Source organism: Oncorhynchus nerka, linkage group LG12 (assembly GCF_034236695.1).
Source record: "Oncorhynchus nerka isolate Pitt River linkage group LG12, Oner_Uvic_2.0, whole genome shotgun sequence".
Lineage (NCBI taxonomy): Eukaryota > Metazoa > Chordata > Actinopteri > Salmoniformes > Salmonidae > Oncorhynchus > Oncorhynchus nerka.
In genome coordinates, this window is record NC_088407.1 from 81,580,667 (window position 1) to 81,606,271 (window position 25,605).

Consider the following 25,605-nt stretch of genomic DNA (forward strand, 5'->3'; position numbering starts at 1 on the left):
CAGTGGCAGGTACAGGCTGCAGCTTTAATTCAGTGTTGTCCAGACCAAAATAAATTGACAAAGGTCCTCTGAAGCTCTTGTATCAGACGCCCCGGGTGGCTGTAAAATAATTAGTCTGTGTCACAGGATAGAGGAAGCAAGATTATTAGCTACCAGCACCCTTCCCCTATAAGACAGCTGGGGTAGCCCCCATTTCCACCTTGACAATCTGGCACACACTTTCTCCACTACACCCTCCCAAAACATGACATCATGTAACAACTTAACATTAAAATACCAGTAGGGTGATGACCTTCGTGGACAAGTGAATATCAACAGTAACATTATGGTGATCAGAGAAATATCACACCTTCCAACCCTACTACAGTAGTGATCAGATACATACAACCTGTCTAACCTTCCAACCCTACTACAGTAGTGATCAGATACATACAACCTGTCTAACCTTCCAACCCTACTACAGTAGTGATCAGATACATACCACCTGTCTAACCTTCCAACTCTACTACAGTAGTGATCAGATACATACAACCTGTCTAACCTTCCAACCCTACTACAGTAGTGGTCAGACACATACAACCTGTCTAACCTTCCAACCCTACTACAGTAGTGATCAGATACATACAACCTGTCTAACCTTCCAACCCTACTACAGTAGTGGTCAGATACATACAACCTGTCTAACCTTCCAACCCTACTACAGTAGTGATCAGATACATACAACCTGTCTAACCTTCCAACCCTACTACAGTAGTGATCAGATACATACAACCTGTCTAACCTTCCAACCCTACCACAGTAGTGATCAGATACATACAACCTGTCTAACCTTCCAACCCTACCACAGTAGTGATCAGATACATACAACCTGTCTAACCTTCCAACCCTACTACAGTAGTGATCAGATACATACAACCTGTCTAACCTTCCAACCCTACTACAGTAGTGATCAGATACATACAACCTGTCTAACCTTCCAACCCTACTACAGTAGTGATCAGATACATACAACCTGTCTAACCTTCCAACCCTACAACAGTAGTGGTCAGATACATACAACCTGTCTAACCTCCCAACCCTACTACAGTAGTGATCAGATACATACAACCTGTCTAACCTTACAACCCTACTATAGTAGTGGTCAGATACATACCACCTGTCTAACCTTCCAACTCTACTACAGTAGTGATCAGATACATACAACCTGTCTAACCTTACAACCCTACTACAGTAGTGATCAGATACATACCACCTGTCTAACCTTCCAACCCTACTACAGTAGTGATCAGATACACACAACCTGTCTAACTTTCCAACCCTACTACAGTAGTGATCAGATACATACAACCTGTCTAACTTTCCAACCCTACAACAGTAGTGATCAGATACATACAACCTGTCTAACCTTGCTGCACTGACACCACCTTCATTAACTTTTGGCCATGTGTGCTGCCTAACTTTTGCTTTCCTTACTCTCAACACATCAGAAAGATCAAACTCAGTTAATAGACCAGACAGGCCAGTGGCTGACCGCAGATGAGGTCAACAGTAAAATCTACTGTACAGTTCCTAAAACCATACACCCCTCTTGGTCACACTGTCTTAAGGTTTCCTTTATTTGATCAAATACAGCAATACGCTCTGTACCCTCATTAGGAGCATAAACATAAAAAAAACATAAAAATCCCATAACATCCTCCTTGACCAATAAAACCCGTCCCTTGACAATCTCTGTTGTAGATACCACAGTCACCCCAAAGCCTGAGGAAAACAAGACTGCCATCCCAGCACTGAAATTAGTACCATGACTGAGTATATGCTTCCCCTCCCACCACATACCCCAGTCAACCTCATTAGTTTCATCACTATGTGTCTCCTGTAGAAAAACTACATTAAGCCTTTTCTGTTTTATTACTTCTAATACCCAAGCCCTCTTATTCCTGTCCCTTCCCCATTAATATTGAGAGAACCTACCCTTAGTACCTCCATATAGAAAAGAGAAAGGAAAAGTGAAACCAAAGAGAAAAAAGACACCCAATGAGGCATGATCATCATCATTGTTTTCATTTTCTCTGAACCACATTTCCCACCACCTTTAGCTGCTGTGACAGGCAGTAAGACATTTTCTCAAGCGAAAACGCTTCTTCTCACTCAACTGGTCTAACCCCACCGTCTTCTCTAACATCACAGCTGACCTCACAAACTTATCAACATAAAAACATCTGCCAATTTGACAGATTTCCCAAAAGTCTGATCCAGGAACCCATTTACCTCCTCTAGATTGTAAATTGAGTCGTCACCAGCTGCTATCTTATCAATAGAGATCCATATCATTCTCCTGATCCTCAGCTGAGGCCACAGACCACTGACTCCCCTCTACCACATCCCTTTCAACACTCCCCACTTGCACCCCATCACTCGTACCAGGCATCTCCTCCACTACCTGGGAGTTTAGCTCCACCTGAACCCCCTCCTGTACCCCAGCACTCATACTGGGCACCTCCTCACCAGTCTGAGGAAATGGCTCTTCAGATACATCCTTACCTTCTACAACAATACTTTTCTGCTGCCTAACATTTCCCTCTAATACAAGTTGGAACTCCGTGCCCTCAACACGGATAACTTGATCCTCAGCAACAGGTGCTTGTGGCTGCTCTACCGCTGTCGGCTCACCTCTCCCTACATCAGTGGGCCCAGACGTTACGAGGACCACCTGTCCCCCTCCCTCGGCCTTCTCCATTTTCAGGCAAGCCTGTCGCTTATGACCAACATCCCCACACTCAAAACACAGTTGACAACCCGTGCTAGCATAAGCCATACACAATCTGTTGTTATACTTGACAATAAACAATAACTCCAAAGTCTGCTCCGGTGAGTCCAAAAACATCAACACTTGTCGCCGAAACGACATAACCTGTTTCAAAGCTGGGTGTTTGCAACCCAACGGGACAATCTTAATTGAACTAGCGAACTTCCCAAACCGTAATAACTCGTGCTCCAATAGCTCATTGGGAATAAGCGACGGTACATTTGAAATCGTTACCCTTGTTGACGGACAAAAAAGTGGCATACCTTGAATAAACATTCCTGTAAGAAGTACACCATGCTCAACCATACGATCAACAATACACTCTTCTTTAAGAAATACACCATGCTCAACCATCCGATCAACAAGACACTCTTCTTTAAGAAGTACGCCATGCTCAACCCTACGGTCTACAAGAAGCTCTTCTTTAAGAAGTACGCCATGCTCAACCATACGATCTACAAGACACTCTTCTTTAAGAAGTACGCCATGCTCAACCATACGATCTACAAGAAGCGCTTCTTTAAGAAGTACTCCATGCTCAACCATACGATCTACAATGTGCTCTTCTTTAAGAAGTACACCATGCTCAACCATACGGTCAACAAGACACTCTTCTTTAAGAAGTACACCATGCTCAACCATCTGATCAACAAGACACTCTTCTTTAAGAAATACACCATGCTCAACCATCCGATCAACAAGACACTCTTCTTTAAGAAGTACACCATGCTCAACCATCTGATCAACAAGACACTCTTCTTTAAGAAGTACACCATGCTCAACCATCTGATCAACAAGACACTCTTCTTTATTAAGAAGTACACCATGCTCAACCATACGATCAACAAGACACTCTTCTTTCAGAAGTACACCATGCTCAACCATACGATCTACAAGACACTCTTCTTTAAGAAGTACACCATGCTCAACCATCTGATCAACAAGACACTCTTCTTTAAGAAGTACACCATACTCAACCATCCGATCAACAAGACACTCTTCTTTAAGAAGTACGCCATGCTCAACCATACGATCTACAAGACACTCTTCTTTAAGAAGTACGCCATGCTCAACCATACGATCTACAAGAAGCGCTTCTTTAAGAAGTACTCCATGCTCAACCATCTGATCAACAAGACACTCTTCTTTAAGAAGTACACCATGCTCAACCATACGATCTACAATGTGCTCTTCTTTAAGAAGTACACCATGCTCAACCATCCGATCAACAAGACACTCGTCTTTAAGAAGTACACCATGCTCAACCATACGATCTACAATGTGCTCTTCTTTAAGAAGTACACCATGCTCAACCATACGATCAACAAGACTCTCTTCTTTCAGAAGTACACCATGCTCAACCATCCGATCAACAAGACACTCTCCTGTAAGAAGTACACCATGCTCAACCATCCGATCAACAAGACACTCTTCTTTAAGAAGTACACCATGCTCAACCATCCGATCAACAAGACACTCTTCTTTAAGAAGTACACCATGCTCAACCATCCGATCTACAAGACACTCTTCTTTAAGAAGTACACCATGCTCAACCATACAATCTAAAATGTGCTCTTCTTTAAGAAGTACACCATGCTCAACCATCCGATCAACAAGGCGTTCTTCTTTAAGAAAAACCACCACCGCTTTATTCATCCGTGACACATAAGCAACATTCTCATATCCCACCTTCTCTCCTACGGCGACCAGAAACTCCTCCACAGTGACAGTAGCTTCAGTAACACACCTAAAGCCGTGCCGAAGTGACAGGGACGGCGTCCCCATGTGGGTCGCCATCCCCGCCAAAACCAGGATAATTTCGACACGAAAAACAATAGACTTAATTCTACCACAACAACTAAATAAAAATAATAATGACAACCTTAATCATGCTTAGGAAGAAAAAAAAAGATACCACCAAGAAAAGGAAACGTAAAAGAAAAACCAAGATATCTAACTCTACACAACACAATTCCCAGCATGCACCAAACACTCCCAGCATGCATATTATTATTATTTCACTTTTGTATATTATCTACCTCACTTGCTTTGGCAATGTTAACACGTTTCCCATGACAATAAAGCCCCTTGAATTGAATTGAGAAAGAGAAAGAAAGAGTATAGCAGTGACACAGTAGCAGGTCCACCACTTGTATCTGGCACAGCTGATTAATGAGATCCCATTGACTCTGCTCATTCATATTCAGGAAACACATCTACATCTATCATGCTGCTCTGGCCTGATCCCAGAGAGCCAAGCTGAAAGTTGGTGGCTGAAAGACACAATGACACTGAAGAGCGTCTGCTAAATGACTTAAATGTAAATGTAAACACAACCAGAGCAGCAGGCATTCTTCCCTGCCCTGCCCTGCCTCCAGTCCTACCATGCCAAACCTCAACAACTGGAGAAACACATGGTCTCTCTCTCTCTCTCTCTCTCTCTCTCTCTCTCTCTCTCTCTCTCTCTCTCTCTCTCTCTCTCTCTCTCTCTCTCTCTCTCTCTCTCTCTCTCTCCTCTCTCTCGTCCACCTGAAGAGGGAAAGTTATCTCCCACCATCTCACTCTGTTGTCAAAGCCACACCCATACCCTCCCATACATGCACACATAGGGAAATTATTTTCCTGTGTAACCTGATTTCCTGTCATCTCCACTCCATTCTCCACCTGTTGAGGGTGAAGTGCGGATCACTCCGGGGCTCACTCTCTAGGCCACAACCTCACACTGGGACTGGAGTTAGTTGATCGGAGAGAATTTATTCTACAGATACAAGACAACATTTGGAAGAGGGAGTGACAACAAATTATAAAATGGCTTCCAGTTCATTTTTCCCAGAAGAGGATTTATCTTGTCCTGTGTGCTGTGACATCTTCGTTGATCCAGTCGTTCTGTCATGTAGCCACAGCATCTGTAAAACTTGTCTGCAGAACTTCTGGAAACAGAAGGGATCTCAGGAATGCCCATTCTGCAGGAGAAGATCCTCAAAGACTGAACCTCCCTGTAACCGGGTCTTAAAGAACCTGTGTGAGTCCTTCTTACAGACGAGAATTCAGAGAGATTCAGCAGGATCTGCGGTGCTCTGCAGTCTGCACAATGAGAATCTCAAGCTCTTCTGTCTGGAGGATAAACAGTCCATCTGCTTTGTGTGCCAGGCCTCAAAGAAACATAAATATCATGACTGTGTCCCAATAGATGAGGCTGCACAGGATTACAAGGTAAGAGAACCTGTTTAACTTGCTTTAGATTTACATGAGTCATGCTGAAACTGCTTTCCTGTCATTTGGCAAAAGTGATGACCTTTCGGAATATGAACCCACTATAGTGTCAGACTAGAAAGAAAAGGGCAGAGACATATCTTGTTTGGAGCTATGTTAGATTCCATACATGTACTACTGTATGTGAGTAGTTGTCAGGATTATACTAAACCAACTAGTGTCGAGGCTATTTGATTCAGAATTTTAGGACCCCTTTAGGTATAGAAAAAATTATTTGATGAAACATTGAATTTAGTCTTACTGCTATTTAGCCCATAGAAACACAATGAATTACAGATTCATACAGTGCATTGGGAAACAGACCCTTTGAATTTTTCCGCTTTTTTTTACATTACAGCCTTGTTCTAAAATGTATTAAATTATAATTTTTTTCTTATCGATCTACACAAAATACCCCATAATGACAAAGTGAAAACAGGTTTTTAGAAACTGTCGGACCTTATATAGACAGGTGGGGGCCTTTCCAAATCATGTCCAATCAATTGAATTTACCACAATGGAAACAGGATGCACTTGAGCTCATAGCAAAGTTCTGAATACTTATGTAAATAAGGTATTTCTGTTTAAAAATGGTATATATATTTGCAAAAAAATTATTAAAATAAGTTTTTGCTTTGTCAATATGGGGTATTATGTGATAAAAAAAAAAGATTTTAGAGTCAAGGCTGTAACGTAACAAAATATGGAAAACGTCAAGGGGTCTGAATACTTCCGAAGGCTCTGTACATCCATTCATTTTTTAAACTGGTACCTGGGCTACCTTCAGATGAGGCTTGTGGGCAAAACAACCAACATGCATGAGTTTGTGAGAGTCTCACCTTTCTATAGAGGGGTAATATTATTATGTCGGGACAAACTGCTACAGACAGAAGTTGGAAGATGGGCGGTTCTGACTTTAGACAAGTCCAGTGGCGGTTCTGACTTTAGACAAGTCCAGTGGCGGTTCTGACTTCAGACAAGTCCAGTGGCGGTTCTGACTTTAGACAAGTCCAGTGGCAGTTCTGACTTTAGACAAGTCCAGTGGCGCTTGTGGGGGTCGTGTAGCAAAGTCTCATCTTTCCATAGAGTTTGTAGGCCGAACCGTTCAGACGTTACAGATGTTTTCGTGAGATGACCGATATTTGGGATATCTCCAGGTGTGACAAACACCGCTGAAGCTCGGCCACACGTCAATCGTTGAGTCCATCCTCACCTCCTAACTCAGCGTCTGGTTTGGGTCTGCGTCTGTCCACTGCAGTGGTGGACAACGCGTTGTCCGGTCTGCAGAGAGGGACACAGGGGGACACAGGCCCTCCATGAACTACCTTTGGAAGTATTCAGACCCCTTTACTTTTTCGGCATTTTGTCACGTCATTTAACTCCAGGGCAAGGAAGCATACAGGAAAGCCCTACCATCCCGGTCAAACCATCCTCCAAAAATTCACCTCTGGCAGGCGGTTCAGGTCACTCATGATCAAAACTTCCCACCACCTGAAGCATCGTCATAAATGACGAGCATGGTCAAATAATAATAATCACAGTGGTTGTAGAGGGTGCAACAAGTCAGCACCTCAGAACGGCATAGGCAAGATGCAGTAGATGGTATAGAGTACATAATATTCATATGACATGAGTAATGTAGGGTATGTCAACATTATATAAAGTGGCGTTTTTTAAAGTGGCTAGTGATACATTTATTACATCAATTTTTCCATTATTAAAGTGGCTAGAGTTGAGTCAGTATGGTGGCAGCAGTGAATGGCTGTACCGTACTGTACTGTATACGGTGTCTAAACCTTTACAGTGTCACAATGTCTAAACCTTTACAGTGTCACAGTGTCTAAACCTTTACAGTGTCACAGTGTCTAAACCTTTACAGTGTCTCAGTGTCTAAACCTTTACAGTGTCTCAGTGTCTAAACCTTTAGTGTCTCAGTGTCTAAACCTTTACAGTGTCACAGTGTCTAAACCTTTACAGTGTCATAGTGTCTAAACCTTTACAGTGTCACAGTGTCTAAACCTTTACAGTGTCACAGTGTCTAAACATTTACAGTGTCTAAACCTTTACAGTGTCTCAGTGTCTAAACCTTTACAGTGTCTCAGTGTCTAAACCTTTACAGTGTCAGTGTCTAAACCTTTACAGTGTCTCAGTGTCTAAACCTTTACAGTGTCTCAGTTTTTATTTACCTTTATTTAACCAGGTAGGCTAGTTGAGAACAAGTTCTCATTTGCAACTGCGACCTGGCCAAGATAAAGCATAGCAGTGTGAACAGACAACACAGAGTTACACATGGAGTAAACAATTAACAAGTCAATAACACAGTAGAAAAAAAATGGGCAGTCTATATACAATGTGTGCAAAAGGCATGAGGAGGTAGGCGAATAATACAATTTTGCAGATTAACACTGGGGTGATAAATGATCAGATGGTCATGTACAGGTAGAGATATTGGCGTGCAAAAGAGCAGAAAAGTAAATAAATAAATAAAAAAACAGTATAAAAACAGTATGGGAATGAGGTAGGTGAAAATGGGTGGGCTATTTACCAATAGACTATGTACAGCTGCAGCGATCGGTTAGCTGCTCGGATAGCTGATGTTTGAAGTTGGTGAGGGAGATAAAAGTCTCCAACTTCAGCGATTTTGCAGTTCGTTCCAGTCACAGGCAGCAGAGTACTGGAACGAAAGGCGGCCAAATGAGGTGTTGGCTTTAGGGATGATCAGTGAGATACACCTGCTGGAGCGTGTGCTACGGATGGGTGTTGCCATCGTGACCAGTGAACTGAGATAAGTCGGAGCTTTACCTAGCATGGACTTGTAGATAACCTGGAGCCAGTGGGTCTGGCGACGAATATGTAGCGAGGGCCAGCCGACTAGAGCATACAAGTCGCAGTGGTGGGTGGTATAAGGTGCTTTGGTGACAAAACGGATGGCACTGTGATAGACTGCATCCAGTTTGCTGAGTAGAGTGTTGGAAGCCATTTTGTAGATGACATCGCCGAAATCGAGGATCGGTAGGATAGTCAGTTTTACTAGGGTAAGCTTGGCGGCGTGAGTGAAGGAGGCTTTGTTGCGGAATAGAAAGCCGACTCTTGATTTGATTTTCGATTGGAGATGTTTGATGTGAGTCTGGAAGGAGAGTTTGCAGTCTAGCCAGACACCTAGGTACTTATAGATGTCCACATATTCAAGGTCGGAACCATCCAGGGTGGTGATGCTAGTCGGGCATGCGGGTGCAGGCAGCGATCGGTTGAAAAGCATGCATTTGGTTTTACTCGCGTTTAAGAGCAGTTGGAGGCCACGGAAGGAGTGCTGTATGGCATTGAAGCTCGTTTGGAGGTTAGATAGCACAGTGTCCAATGACGGGCCGAAAGTATATAGAATGGTGTCGTCTGCGTAGAGGTGGATCAGGGAATCGCCCGCAGCAAGAGCAACATCATTGATATATACAGAGAAAATAGTCGGCCCGAGAATTGAACCCTGTGGCACCCCCATAGAGACTGCCAGAGGACCGGACAGCATGCCCTCCGATTTGACACACTGAACTCTGTCTGCAAAGTAATTGGTGAACCAGGCTAGGCAGTCATCCGAGAAACCGAGGCTATTGAGTCTGCCGATAAGAATATGGTGATTGACAGAGTCGAAAGCCTTGGCGAGGTCGATGAAGACAGCTGCACAGTACTGTCTTTTATCGATGGCGGTTATGATATTGTTTAGTACCTTGAGCGTGGCTGAGGTGCACCCGTGACCGGCTCGGAAACCAGATTGCACAGCGGAGAAGGTACGGTGGGATTCGAGATGGTCAGTGACCTGTTTGTTGACTTGGCTTTCGAAGACCTTAGATAGGCAGGGCAGGATGGATATAGGTCTATAGCAGTTTGGGTCCAGGGTGTCTCCCCCTTTGAAGAGGGGGATGACTGCGGCAGCTTTCCAATCCTTGGGGATCTCAGACGATATGAAAGACAGGTTGAACAGGCTGGTAATAGGGGTTGCGACAATGGCGGCAGATAGTTTCAGAAATAGAGGGTCCAGATTGTCAAGCCCAGCTGATTTTACGGGTCTAGGTTTTGCAGCTCTTTCAGAACATCTGCTATCTGGATTTGGATAAAGGAGAACCTGGAGAGGCTTGGGCGAGGAGCTGCGGGGGGGGCGGAGCTGTTGGCCGAGGTTGGAGTAGCCAGGCGGAAGGCATGGCCAGCCGTTGAGAAGTGCTTATTGAAGCTTTCGATAATCGTGGATTTATCGGTGGAGACCGTGTTACCTAGCCTCAGTGCAGTGGGCAGCTGGGAGGAGGTGCTCTTGTTCTCCATGGACTTCACAGTGTCCCAGAACTTTTTGGAGTTGGAGCTACAGGATGCAAACTTCTGCCTGAAGAAGCTGGCCTTAGCTTTCCTGACTGACTGCGTGTATTGGTTCCTGACTTCCCTGAACAGTTGCATATCACGGGGGCTATTCGATGCTATTGCAGTCCGCCACAGGATGTTTTTGTGCTGGTCGAGGGCAGTCAGGTCTGGAGTGAACCAAGGGCTGTATCTGTTCTTGGTTCTGCATTTTTTGAACGAAGCATGCTTATCTAAAATGGTGAGGAAGTTACTTTTAAAGAATGACCAGGCATCCTCAACTGACGGGATGAGGTCAATGTCCTTCCAGGATACCCGGGCCAGGTCGATTAGAAAGGCCTGCTCACAGAAGTGTTTTAGGGAGCGTTTGACAGTGATGAGGGGTGGTCGTTTGACTGCAGCTCCGTGGCGGATACAGGCAATGAGGCAGTGATCGCTGAGATCCTGGTTGAAGACAGCGGAGGTGTATTTGGAGGGCCAGTTGGTCAGGATGACGTCTATGAGGGTGCCCTTGTTTACAGAGTTAGGGTTGTACCTGGTGGGTTCCTTGATGATTTGAGTGAGATTGAGGGCATCTAGCTTACATTGTAGGACTGCCGGGGTGTTAAGCATATCCCAGTTTAGGTCACCTAACAGAACAAACTCTGAAGCTAGATGGGGGGCGATCAATTCACAAATGGTGTCCAGGGCACAGCTGGGAGCTGAGGGTGGTCAGTAGCAGGCGGCAACAGTGAGAGACTTATTTCTGGAGAGGGTAATTTTCAAAATTAGTAGTTCGAACTGTTTGGGTATGGACCTGGAAAGTATGACATTACTTTGCAGGCTATCTCTGCAGTAGACTGCAACTCCGCCCCCTTTGGTAGTTCTATCTTGACGGAAGATGTTATAGTTGGGTATGGAAATCTCTGAATTTTTGGTGGCCTTCCTGAGCCAGGATTCAGACACGGCAAGGACATCAGGGTTAGCAGAGTGTGCTAAAGCAGTGAGTAAAACAAACTTAGGGAGGAGGCTTCTGATGTTGACATGCATAAAACCAAGGCTTTTTCGATCACAGAAGTCAACAAATGAGGGTACCTGGGGACATGCAGGGCCTGGGTTTACCTCCACATCACCCGCGGAACAGAGAAGGAGTAGTATGAGGGTGCGGCTAAAGGCTATCAAAACTGGTCGCCTAGAGCGTTGGGGGCAGAGGATAAGAGGAGCAGGTTTCTGGGCATGGTAGAATATATTCAGGGCATAATGCGCAGACAGGGGTATGGTGGGGTGCGGGTACAGCGTCTAAACCTTTACACTGTCTAAACCTTTACAGTGTCTCAGTGTCTAAACCTTTACAGTGTCACAGTGTCTAAACCTTTACAGTGTCTCAGTGTCTAAACCTTTACAGTGTCAGTGTCTAAACCTTTACAGTGTCACAGTGTCTAAACCTTTACAGTGTCTCAGTGTCTAAACCTTTACACTGTCTAAACCTTTACAGTGTCTCAGTGTCTAAACCTTTACAGTGTCTAAACCTTTACAGTGTCTTAGTGACTAAACCTTTATAGTGTCTCAGTGTCTAAACCTTTACAGTGTCTCAGTGTCTAAACCTTTACAGTGTCTCAGTGTCTAAACCTTTACAGTGTCAGTGTCTAAAACTTTACAGTGTCACAGTGTCTAAACCTTTACAGTGTCTCAGTGACTAAACCTTTACAGTGTCTCAGTGTCTAAACCTTTACAGTGTCTCAGTGTCTAAACCTTTACAGTGTCTCAGTGTCTAAACCTTTACAGTGTCAGTGTCTAAACCTTTACAGTGTCACAGTGTCTAAACCTTTACAGTGTCTCAGTGTCTAAACCTTTACACTGTCTAAACCTTTACAGTGTCTCAGTGTCTAAACCTTTACAGTGTCTCAGTGTCTAAACCTTTACAGTGTCTCAGTGTCTAAACCTATACAGTGTCTCAGTGTCTAAACCTTTACAGTGTCACACTGTCTAAACCTTTACAGTGTCTCAGTGTCTAAACCTTTACAGTGTCTCAGTGTCTAAACCTATACAGTGTCTCAGTGTCTAAACCTTTACAGTGTCTCAGTGTCTAAACCTTTACAGTGTCAGTGTCTACAACTTTACAGTGTCACAGTGTCTAAACCTTTACAGTGTCACAGTGTCTAAACCTTTACAGTGTCACAGTGTCTAAACCTTTACAGTGTTTCAGTGTCTAAACCTTTACAGTGTCAGTGTCTAAACCTTTACAGTGTCACAGTGTCTAAACCTTTACAGTGTCTCAGTGTCTAAACCTTTACAGTGTCTCAGTGTCTAAACCTTTACAGTGTCTCAGTGTCTAAACCTTTACAGTGTCTCAGTGTCTAAACCTTTACAGTGTCTCAGTGTCTAAACCTATACAGTGTCTCAGTGTCTAAACCTTTACAGTGTCTCAGTGTCTAAACCTTTACAGTGTCTCAGTGTCTAAACCTTTAAAGTGTCACAGTGTCTAAAACATTACAGTGTCACAGTGTCTAAACCTTTACAGTGTCACAGTGTCTAAACCTTTACAGTGTCTCAGTGACTAAACCTTTACAGTGTCTCAGTGTCTAAACCTTTACAGTGTCTCAGTGTCTAAACCTTTACAGTGTCTCAGTGTCTAAACCTTTACAGTGTCTCAGTGTCTAAACCTATACAGTGTCTCAGTGTCTAAACCTATACAGTGTCTAAACCTATACAGTGTCTAAACCTATACAGTAAATCATTTTATCTTCACTTGTGTCCAAAATATATGAGTAGGTGTGTCCAAAATATATGAGTAGGTGTGTCCAATATATATGAGTAGGTGTGTCCAATATATATGAGTAGGTGTGTCCAAAACATACTCTATATTATCAAAGTGAAAATAAAATGATTTACTGTATTCAGAGACCAAAACAACCCAAACAGATATCCGCCAAGTTGTGTAGTCAACAGAAGTCAGAAATAGCATTATAAATATTCACTTACCTTTGATCTTCATCAGAATGCACTCACAGGAATCCCAGTTCCACAATAAATGTTTGATTTGTTCGGTAAAGTCCATCATTTATCAGAAATCCAAATTCATGATGTGTGATCACTAGGTGCAGACGAAAGTCTGAAAGTTCAGTTACAGTCCGTAGAAACATGTCAAACAATGTATAGAATCAATCTTTAGGATGTTTTTAACATAAATCATCAATAATGTTCCAACCGGAGAATTCCTTTGTCTGTAGAATTGCAATGGAACGCAAGCTAACTATCACGTGAACGCGAGTGGCCAGCTCATGCCTCTCTGACAGACCTCTGACTCATTCCCCTCTCATTTGCCCCTCCTTCACAGCAGAAGCATCTAACAAGGTTCTAAAGACTGTTGACATCTAGTGGAAGCCTTAGGAAGTGCAATTTGACCTCATAGACACTGTATATTCGATAGGCAAAGGGTTGAAAAACTACAAACTTCAGATTTCCCACTTCCTGGTTGGATTCTTTCTAAGGTTTTTGCCTGCCATATGAGTTCTGTTATACTCACAGACATCATTCAAACAGTTTTAGAAACTTCAGAGTGTTTTCTATCCAAATATACTAATGATATGCATATATTAGCAACTGGGCCTGAGTAGCAGACAGTTTACTCTGGGCATCTTATTCATCCAATCTACTCAATACTGCCCCCAGCCATAACAAGTTAAATGCATTGTTGTGCAACTGACTAGCTATCCCCTTTCTCCTTCCCTAATGCACAACGCTCTTATGACAATTACCCAAGAAGACTCACACCTGTAAACACTGCCAAATGTGTTTCTAACATGTTTTGAGTCAGGGGGGGATATTAGTGTGTCATTTTTGATTCATCTTTCGTTCTTCCAATTTGACCTTAGAGTATTTAGTGTAGATCGTTGACCATAGGATATTTTGTGTAGATCGTTGACCCCCCCCCAAAAAGACAATTCAATCCATTTTAATCCCACAATAAAATGTGAAGAAATCTAAGGGGGAAAAGATTGATTCCAGACTAACATTACTCATTCTGGTATTTCGTCATTTGGGTGTATTGTTTTGTATTACTGCACTGTTGGAGATAAACACACAAGAATTTCGCTGCACCTGCGATAAGATCTGCAAACTGCACACAACCAATAAGATTTCATTGGACACGCACACACATGCGCACACGGGCACGCACGCACGCACACACACACAGGCACACTACACACACACACACACACACACACACACACACACACACACACACACACACACACACACACACACACACACACACACACACACACACACACACACACACACACACACACACACACACACACGCAAAGCTTTTAACATAGTGTTTACAACTTACATATTTTGCACACTTTGACAAACATAATTAGGTTGTGTATGTTTCTTCATAAAGTCATTATTATTCAACATGTCCTCAACTCACAACCTCTTGGTTCACGGAATCCCAATCATCCTGCTATGCCACCGTGTAGGTGTTACCGTGTAGGTGTTACTGACTGACTGGTTTCACCTGTATTCCTACAACTTTACACTTCCAAGTACATCTCAGCTCTGTTAAAAAAATACTCTCAAGAAAAACGAATTTATCAGAAGTCACATGAAAACAGAATACTATGCCCCACCAACATTAGACAACTATGATGAAAACACTATACTGAAAACACAAACTAAAATCTCAAATAAAGTGAAATCAATGAAGAGAGAATAGTCATATTAACTAATAACTAAGGGTGTGTTCATAAATTCCCTCTGGCTATCTACTCTGATCTCAGGGCTCTTCCTCTGGCTATCTACTCTGATCTCAGGGCTCTTCCTCTGGCTATCTACTCTGATCTCAGGGCTCTTCCTCTGGCTATCTACTCTGATCTCAGGGCTCTTTCTCTGGCTATCTACTCTGATCTCAGGGCTCTTCCTCTGGCTATCTACTCTGATCTCAGGGCTCTTCCTCTGGCTATCTACTCTGATCTCATGGCACTCTTTGTATTCCCTCTGGCTATCTACTCTGATCTCAGGGCTCTTCCTCTGGCTATCTACTCTGATCTCAGGGCTCTTCCTCTGGCTATCTACTCTGATCTCAGGGCTCTTCCTCTGGCTATCTACTCTGATCTCAGGGCACTCTTTGTATTCCTCTGGCTATCTACTCTGATCTCAGGGCACTCTTTGTATTCCCTCTGGCTATCTACTCTGATCTCAGGGCACTCTTTGTATTCCCTCTACAGGAATACATTGGATATGATCACATTGGATGTGTGCTGTTAGAACACATTGGATGTGTTCTGTTAGATCACATTGGATGTGTTCTGTTAGAACACATTGGATGTGTTCTGTTAGATCACATTGGATGTGTTCTGTTAGATCACATTGGATGTGTTCTGTTAGAACATATTGGATGTGTTCTGTTAGAACACATTGGATGTGTTCTGTTAGAACACATTGGATGTGTTCTGTTAGATCACATTGGATGTGTTCTGTTAGATCACATTGGATGTGTTCTGTTAGATCACATTGGATGTGTTCTGTTAGATCACATTGGATGTGTTCTGTTAGATCACATTGGATTATCCAAGATAATTGTGTAGTTTAGAGTGTGGAGTCTTAGAGTGATAATTGCGTTATTATCGTATTTCGTCGTCCTCCTATCTGCCTAGCAGCTAGCCAGCTAGCATACGTTCACCGGCTACCGTAGCACTGTAGTAACTATCACACTCAACTGAACGACTTGATTAGTGTAGTATTAGCTAGCTACATAGTTGTCTTTGCTGTCTTCGTATCCAAGATAATTGTGTAGTTTAGAGTGTGTAGTCTTAGAGTGATTATCTTAATTCACTGAGGTTAGCTAGCCAGCTATTTTGTCGTCCTTAACGTAGGAGACACTCCTAGCTAGCCAATAGCCAGCCAACGTCTACTGAATAGAACTTTCGCATTCCGGTCGCATTCCGCTTCGCTCCACAGGTAGTATCACATTTTCATTTCATTTCATTACAGTCCCAACGGTGTGATTTGTTTGATCGTAGCTAGCTACATAGCTAGCTACATAGCCGTCTTTGTTTCAAAGATAATTGTGTAGTCTAGAGCGATTTTCTAGGTTAGCTAGCCAGCTATTGTCGTTCTCCTAACGCAACGTAACGTAACCAACACTGCTAGCTAGCCAGCTAGCTCCCGAAAAGCAGCATTGTAGAAACTTCACACTCAACGGTACGACTTGATTAGGTAGTGTCAACAACGCAGCTAGCCTACCCCAGCAGTACTGTATCATTTTAATCATTTTAGTCAATTAGATTCTTGCTACGTAAGCTTAACTTTCTGAACATTCGAGACGTGTAGTCCACTTGTCATTCCAATCTCCTCTGCATTAGCGTAGCCTCTTCTCTAGCCTGTCAACTATGTGTCTGTCTATCCCTGTTCTCTCCTCTCTGCACAGACCATACAAACGCTCCACACCGCATGGCCGCGGCCACCCTAATCTGGTGGTCCCAGCGCCCGACCCACGTGGAGTTCCAGGTCTCCGGTAGCCTCTGGAACTGCCGATCTGCGGCCAACAAGGCAGAGTTCATCTCAGCCTATGCCTCCTCCAGTCCCTCGACTTCTTGGCTCTGACGGAAACATGGATCACCACAGACAACACCGCTACTCCTACTGCTCTCTCTTCGTCCGCCCACGTGCTCTCGCACACCCCGAGAGCTTCTGGTCAGCGGGGTGGTGGCACCGGGATCCTCATCTCTCCCAAGTGGTCATTCTCTCTTTCTCCCCTTACCCATCTGTCTATCGCCTCCTTTGAATTCCATGCTGTCACAGTTACCAGCCCTTTCAAGCTTAACATCCTTATCATTTATCGCCCTCCAGGTTCCTCGGAGAGTTCATCAATGAGCTTGATGCCTTGATAAGCTCCTTTCCTGAGGACGGCTCACCTCTCACAGTTCTGGGCGACTTTAACCTCCCCACGTCTACCTTTGACTCATTCCTCTCTGCCTCCTTCTTTCCACTCCTCTCCTCTTTTGACCTCACCCTCTCACCTTCCCCCTACTCACAAGGCAGGCAATACGCTCGACCTCATCTTTACTAGATGCTGTTCCTCCACTAACCTCATTGCAACTCCCCTCCAAGTCTCCGACCACTACCTTGTATCCTTTTCCCTCTCGCTCTCATCCAACACTTCCCACACTGCCCCTACTCGGATGGTATCGCGCCGTCCCAACCTTCGCTCTCTCTCCCCCGCTACTCTCTCCTCTTCCATCCTATCATCTCTTCCCTCTGCTCAAACCTTCTCCAACCTATCTCCTGATTCTGCCTCCTCAACCCTCCTCTCCTCCCTTTCTGCATCCTTTGACTCTCTATGTCCCCTATCCTCCAGGCCGGCTCGGTCCTCCCCTCCCGCTCCGTGGCTCGACGACTCATTGCGAGCTCACAGAACAGGGCTCCGGGCAGCCGAGCGGAAATGGAGGAAAACTCGCCTCCCTGCGGACCTGGCATCCTTTCACTCCCTCCTCTCTACATTTTCCTCCTCTGTCTCTGCTGCTAAAGCCACTTTCTACCACTCTAAATTCCAAGCATCTGCCTCTAACCCTAGGAAGCTCTTTGCCACCTTCTCCTCCCTCTTGAATCCTCCTCCCCCTCCCCCTCCTCCCTCTCTGCAGATGACTTCGTCAACCATTTTGAAAAGAAGGTCGACGACATCCGATCCTCGTTTGCTAAGTCAAACGACACCGCTGGTTGTGCTCACACTGCCCTACCCTGTGCTCTGACCTCGTTCTCCCCTCTCTCTCCAGATGACATCTCGCGTCTTGTGACGGCCGGCCGCCCAACAACCTGCCCGCTTGACCCTATCCCCTCCTCTCTTCTCCAGACCATCTCCGGTGACCTTCTCCCTTACCTCACCTCGCTCATCAACTCATCCCTGACCGCTGGCTACGTCCCTCCTGTCTTCAAGAGAGCGAGAGTTGCACCCCTTCTGAAAAAACCTACACTCGATCCCTCCGATGTCAACAACTACAGACCAGTATCCCTTCTTTCTTTTCTCTCCAAAACTCTTGAACGTGCCGTCCTTGGCCAGCTCTCCCGCTATCTCTCTCAGAATGACCTTCTTGATCCAAATCAGTCAGGTTTCAAGACTAGTCATTCAACTGAGACTGCTCTTCTCTGTATCACGGAGGCGCTCCGCACTGCTAAAGCTAACTCTCTCTCCTCTGCTCTCATCCTTCTAGACCTATCGGCTGCCTTCGATACTGTGAACCATCAGATCCTCCTCTCCACCCTCTCCGAGTTGGGCATCTCCGGCGCGGCCCACGCTTGGATTGCGTCCTACCTGACAGGTCGCTCCTACCAGGTGGCGTGGCGAGAATCCGTCTCCTCACCACGTGCTCTCACCACTGGTGTCCCCCAGGGCTCTGTTCTAGGCCCTCTCCTATTCTCGCTATACACCAAGTCACTTGGCTCTGTCATAAACTCACATGGTCTCTCCTATCATTGCTATGCAGACGACACACAATTAATCTTCTCCTTTCCCCTTCTGACGACCAGGTGGCGAATCGCATCTCTGCATGTCTGGCAGACATATCAGTGTGGATGACGGATCATCACCTCAAGCTGAACCTCGGCAAGACGGAGCTGCTCTTCCTCCCGGGAAGGACTGCCCGTTCCATGATCTCGCCATCACGGTTGACAACTCCATTGTGTCCTCGTCCCAGAGCGCTAAGAACCTTGGCGTGATCCTGGACAACACCCTGTCGTTCTCAAATAACATCAAGGCGGTGGCCCGTTCCTGTAGGTTCATGCTCTACAACATCCGCAGAGTACGACCCTGCCTCACACAGGAAGCGGCGCAGGTCCTAATCCAGGCACTTGTCATCTCCCGTCTGGATTACTGCAACTCGCTGTTGGCTGGGCTCCCTGCCTGTGCCATTAAACCCCTACAACTCATCCAGAACGCCGCAGCCCGTCTGGTGTTCAACCTTCCCAAGTTCTCTCATGTCACCCCGCTCCTCCGCTCTCTCCACTGGCTTCCAGTTGAAGCTCGCATCCGCTACAAGACCATGGTGCTTGCCTACGGAGCTGTGAGGGGAACGGCACCTCAGTACCTCCAGGCTCTGATCAGGCCCTACACCCAAACAAGGGCACTGCGTTCATCCACCTCTGGCCTGCTCGCCTCCCTACCACTGAGGAAGTACAGTTCCCGCTCAGCCCAGTCAAAACTGTTCGCTGCTCTGGCCCCCCAATGGTGGAACAAACTCCCTCACGACGCCAGGACAGCGGAGTCAATCACCACCTTCCGGAGACACCTGAAACCCCACCTCTTTCAGGAATACCTAGGATAGGATAAAGTAATCCTTCTCTCCCCCCTTAAAAGACCTAGATGCACTATTGTAAAGTGGCTGTTCCACTGGATGTCATAAGGTGAAAGCACCAATTTGTAAGTCGCTCTGGATAAGAGCGTCTGCTAAATGACTTAAATGTAAATGTAAATGTGTTATGTTAGATCACATTGGATGTGTTATGTTAGATCACATTGGATGTGTTCTGTTAGATCACATTGGATGTGTTCTGTTAGATCACATTGGATGTGTTCTGTTAGATCACATTGGATGTGTTCTGTTAGAACATATTGGATGTGTTCTGTTAGATCACATTGGATGTGTTCTGTTAGATCACATTGGATGTGTTATGTTAGATCACATTGGATGTGTTATGTTAGATCACATTGGATGTGTTCTGTTAGATCACATTGGATGTGTTCTGTTAGATCACATTGGATGTGTTCTGTTAGATCACATTGGATGTGTTCTGTTAGATCACATTGGATGGAATGAACAGTTCTGTTAGATTTGCTGCATAACAGTATAGTGAGGTTTTGTCTCATTCTAGGAGCAACTCCAGACTGCCTTGAAGCCCTTGCAGAATAAAATGGAAGTCTTCAATGAAGTTAAACAAACCTTTGATCAAACAGCTGAGCACATTAAGGTATGTATAAATCATACAAGTGTTCCTTAGTAAGATAAGTATTATTGGAGAATTCCAATTATAATCCAAGTGTTTGATATTGTCTCCAGAGCCAGTCCCAGCACACAGAGAGACAGATTAAGAAGGAATTTCAGAAGCTTCACCAGTTTCTACTAGATGAAGAGGCAGTCAGCATCGCTGCACTGAGGAAGGAAGAGGAGCACAAGAGTCTGATGATGATGAAGAAGATTGAGAAGATAAAAGGAGAGATATTGTCCCTTTCAGACACAATCAAATCCATAGAGGTGGAGTTGAGAGCTACAGACATCTCCTTCCTGCAGGTCAGAACTTCTCTCTCATGTAGTCATTGTGGTCCTACAGTAAATACTAAACCCTTTGCCCAATAATCACATTTTATCATATGCTTTACAGAACTTCCAGGCCACCATGAACGCGTAAGTATGTTGCCTTCTGTCTCACTTGTCTGGGGTTCTGAACCCAAGCCCACAGCAGCACTAACTCCTGAACATTCTTCCAGAGCCCACTGCACACTTCCGGACCCAGAGAGGGTTTCAGGAGCACTGATAGATGTGGCCAAAAGCCTTGGCAACCTGCAGTTCAGAGTCTGGGAGAAGATGCAGTGGATTGTCAAACACTGTGAGTACAAAATTGATAATATTAATGAACAGAGTTAATTGAAAAGCCAATATAATAAAACATGTATTGTTCATACAATATGACCTCTTCTGTTTTTAGCCCCTGTGATTCTTGACCCCAACACTGCACATCCCTGTCTGTCTCTGTCTGATGATCTGACCACTGTGAGATGCTCAGACCAAAGGCAGCAGCTCCCTGACAACCCGGAGCGGTCTATGTTCTACGCAGATGTTCTGGGCTCTGAGGGGTTCAGCTCAGGGAAGCACAGCTGGGAGGTGGAGGTGGGGGATCACCCTTACTGGTTTCTAGGAGTGGTCAAAGAGTCCATCAACAGGAAGGTAGAGATAAATAGAACACCAAGGTTTGGAATATGGCAAATTGGGCAGATGTCTGGTCGGTATATAGTAGCAGATGGGACACTTGCTATGAAGAGGAGACCCCGGAGGGTCAGAGTGGAGCTGGACTACAACATGGGGGAGTTGTCCTTTTACGACCCCAAGGACATGACACTTATCCACACATATAAAGAAAGGTTTACTATGCGACTTTACCCATTCCTCTCTGTTGGACTGGCTGTTGGTGCCAACAACCCTGATTTACAGATCTGCCTATCAAAGAGTTGTCTTTGACAGTGCTGTCATCACAGGGATGTGTCCAGCTCCTTTATTGGCCCAATAACAAGCTTTATTTAATTTGAACACACTAGAAAGTTCAAAACAAACCCCACTCCTCGTTCACTGCACATAGAACCCCATCCAATCCTTTACGAAATCTCCAGACGGTTTTCCATCCTCCCATATGCGTACTCCAGTGTGAGCCGAGCCGGCACAAGCGCTAGCAGCACAACTCTGGGGTCTGTACACCCCGCCACATGCATCTCGTGTTTCCTGGTCTTCCACACTGCCATTTTGGAGGGAGGGAGGGAGGGAGGGAGGGAGGGGTGGATGGAGGGAGGGAGGGGTGGAAGGAGGGAGGGAGGGAGGGAGGGAGAGAGAGAGGGAGGGAGGGAGGGGGAGGGAGGGAGGGAGGGAGGGAGGGAGGGAAGGAAGGAAGGAAGGAAGGAGGGGTGGTGGAGGGAGGGAGGGGTGGAAGGGTGGGAGGGAGGGGTGGAGGGAGGGAGGGAGGGCGGGCGGGATTTAATCTCATCACGGACAACTTTAGAATTTAGAACTCCGTCTCTGATCCTGAGTCAATGTCTCTAATATCCAGCTCCAACCTCTGAATAGTCCGCATAGCCCTCAAACTTCGTCTCTGATCCTGAGTCAATGTGTCACACCCTGACCATAGTTTGCTTTTTATGTTCTATGTTTTGTTTGGTCAGGGTGTGATCTGAGTGGGCATTCTATGTTGGATGTCTTGTTTGTCTGTTTCTGTGTTTGGGCCTGATATGGTTCTCAATCAGAGGCAGGTGTTAGTCATTGTCTGTGATTGGGAACCATATTTAGGCAGCCTGTTTGGTGTTGGGTTTTCTGGGTGATTGTTCCTGTTTCTGTGTTTGCACCAGATAGGGCTGTTTTGGTTTTTCAAATTTCTTGGTTTTGTTAGTCTATTCATGTATAGTTTCTTTATTAAAGAACCATGAGTAATAACCACACTGCGTTTTGGTCCGCCTCTCCTTCGACACAAGAAAACCGTTACACAATGTCACTAATATCCAGCTCCAACCTCTAAATAGTCCGCATAGCCCTCAAACTCCGTCTCTGATCCTGAGTCAATGTCTCTAATATACAGCTCCAACCTCTGAATAGTAGACCTTATCCTAGCTGGCCCAGAGTACTGCTTAAAAATCCTTCTTTAACCTGTCTCATTCCTTTCATCTACAATTGATTGAAGTGCATTTAACAAGTGACATCAATAAGGGATCATTGCTTCCAGCTGGTCAGTCTATGTCATGGAAAGAACAGAAGTTCTTAACATGTGATGGTATGAGGGCAGATCTTGGAGCCCAAAACCCTGTTTATCCCCTTACTGACATAGATCCTATGTAGCTTTGCTGCACTAATCTTCCCCTCCACTACCTTCACACATGTATAGATCTTATCTCCACACGTCTACTAGTCCGTGCTGATTTAACACATTGGTTAAGGCCACCTCCGACTGTGGATGAGCTTCCTCCCAGTTCCTATCTAGAGTCAAATCTGTTTTACAGCTCCTCCATTCCTCCATCCTCATCGGGCAGCTCCACGGAATCCGGAGCCCCCCGGCTCCCCCCAACTGCCTCCAACTCCTCCCCACAATCACCCCGCGTGTCTGTAATTACACTGGGCACATCACCCTGCGTGTCTGTAATTACACTGGGCACATCACCCCGCGTGTCTATAATTACTCTGGGCACATCACCCTGCGTGTCTGTAATTACACTGGGCACATCACCCTGCTTGTCTATAATTACACTGGGCACATCATCCTGCTTGTCTATAATTCCACTGGGCACATCACCCTGCGTGTCTATAATTCCACTGGGCACATCACCCTGCGTGTCTGTAATTACACTGGGCACATCACCCTGCGTGTCTATAATTACACTGGGCACATCACCCTGCGTGTCTATAATTCCACTGAGCATATCACCCTGCGTGTCTATAATTCCACTGAGCACATCACCCTGCGTGTCTGTAATTCCACTGAGCACATCACCTGGCGTGTCTATAATTCCACTGAGCACATCACCCTGCGTGTCTGTAATTACACTGGGCACATCACCCTGCGTGTCTATAATTCCACTGAGCACATCACCCTGCGTGTCTGTAATTACACTGGACACATTACCTGGCGTGTCTGTAATTACACTGGGCACATCACCCTGCGTGTCTATAATTCCACTGAGCACATCACCCTGCGTGTCTGTAATTACACTGGACACATCACCCTGGCGTGTCTGTAATTACACTGGGCACATCACCCTGCTTGTCTATAAATACACTGGGCACATCACCTGGCGTGTCTGTAATTACACTGGGCACATCACCTGGCGTGTCTGTAATTACACTGGACACATCACCCTGTGTGTCTATAATTACACTGGACACATCACCCGGCGTGTCTGTAATTACACTGGGCACATCACCCTGCTTGTCTATAATTACACTGGACACATCACCCTGTGTGTCTATAATTACACTGGACACATCACCCGGCGTGTTTATAATTACACTGGGCACATCACCCTGCTTGTCTATAATTACACTGGACACATCACCCTGTGTGTCTATAATTACACTGGACACATCACCCGGCGTGTCTGTAATTACACTGGGCACATCACCCTGCTTGTCTATAATTACACTGGGCACATCACCTGGCGTGTCTATAATTACACTGGGCACATCACCCGGCGTGTTTATAATTACACTGGGCACATCACCCTGCGTGTTTATAATTACACTGGGCACATCACCTGGCGTGTCTATAATTACACTGGGCACATCACCCGGCGTGTTTATAATTACACTGGGCACATCACCCTGCGTGTTTATAATTACACTGGGCACATCACCCGGCGTGTCTGTAATTACACTGGGCACATCACCCTGCGTGTCTATAATTACACTGGGCACATCACCCTGCGTGTCTGTAATTACACTGGGCACATCACCCTGCGTGTCTATAATTACACTGGGCACATCACCTGGCGTGTCTGTAATTACACTGGGCACATCACCTGGCGTGTCTGTAATTACACTGGACACATCACCTGGCGTGTCTGTAATTACACTGGGCACATCACCTGGCGTGTCTGTAATTACACTGGGCACATCACCCGGCGTGTTTATAATTACACTGGGCACATCACCTGGCGTGTCTGTAATTACACTGGGCACATCACCCTGCGTGTCTATAGTTACACTGGGCACATCACCCTGCGTGTCTGTAATTACAATGGGCACATCACCCTGCGTGTCTATAATTACACTGGGCACATCACCCTGCGTGTCTGTAATTACACTGGGCACATCACCCTGCGTGTCTATAATTACACTGGGCACATCACCTGGCGTGTCTGTAATTACACTGGGCACATCACCTGGCGTGTCTGTAATTACACTGGACACATCACCCTGCGTGTCTGTAATTACACTGGGCACATCACCTGGCGTGTCTGTAATTACACTGGGCACATCACCAGGCGTGTCTGTAATTACACTGGGCACATCACCCGGCGTGTTTATAATTACACTGGGCACATCACCTGGCGTATCTGTAATTACACTGGGCACATCACCTGGCGTGTCTATAATTCCACTGAGCACATCACCCTGCGTGTCTGTAATTACACTGGACACATCACCTGGCGTGTCTGTAATTACACTGGACACATCACCCTGCGTGTTTATAATTACACTGGGCACATCACCCTGCGTGTCTGTAATTCCATTGGGCACATCACCCTGCGTGTCTATAATTACACTGGGCACATCACCCTGCGTGTCTGTAATTCCATTGGGCACATCACCCCGTGTGCCTGTAATTACACTGGGCACATCACCCTGCTTGTCTGTAATTACACTGGACACATCACCTGGCGTGTCTGTAATTACACTGGGCACATCACCTGGCGTGTCTATAATTACACTGGGCACTTCACCCTGTGTGTCTATAATTCCACTGAGCACATCACC

The 25,605-nt window shown here is 45.4% G+C and overlaps 1 pseudogene; it reads left to right on the top strand.

The window, feature by feature from the left end:
• Positions 1 to 5,490: 5,490 nt before the first annotated feature.
• On the top strand, positions 5,491 to 21,894 carry LOC115120797 (nuclear factor 7, brain-like; annotated as a pseudogene).
• Positions 21,895 to 25,605: the final 3,711 nt, after the last annotated feature.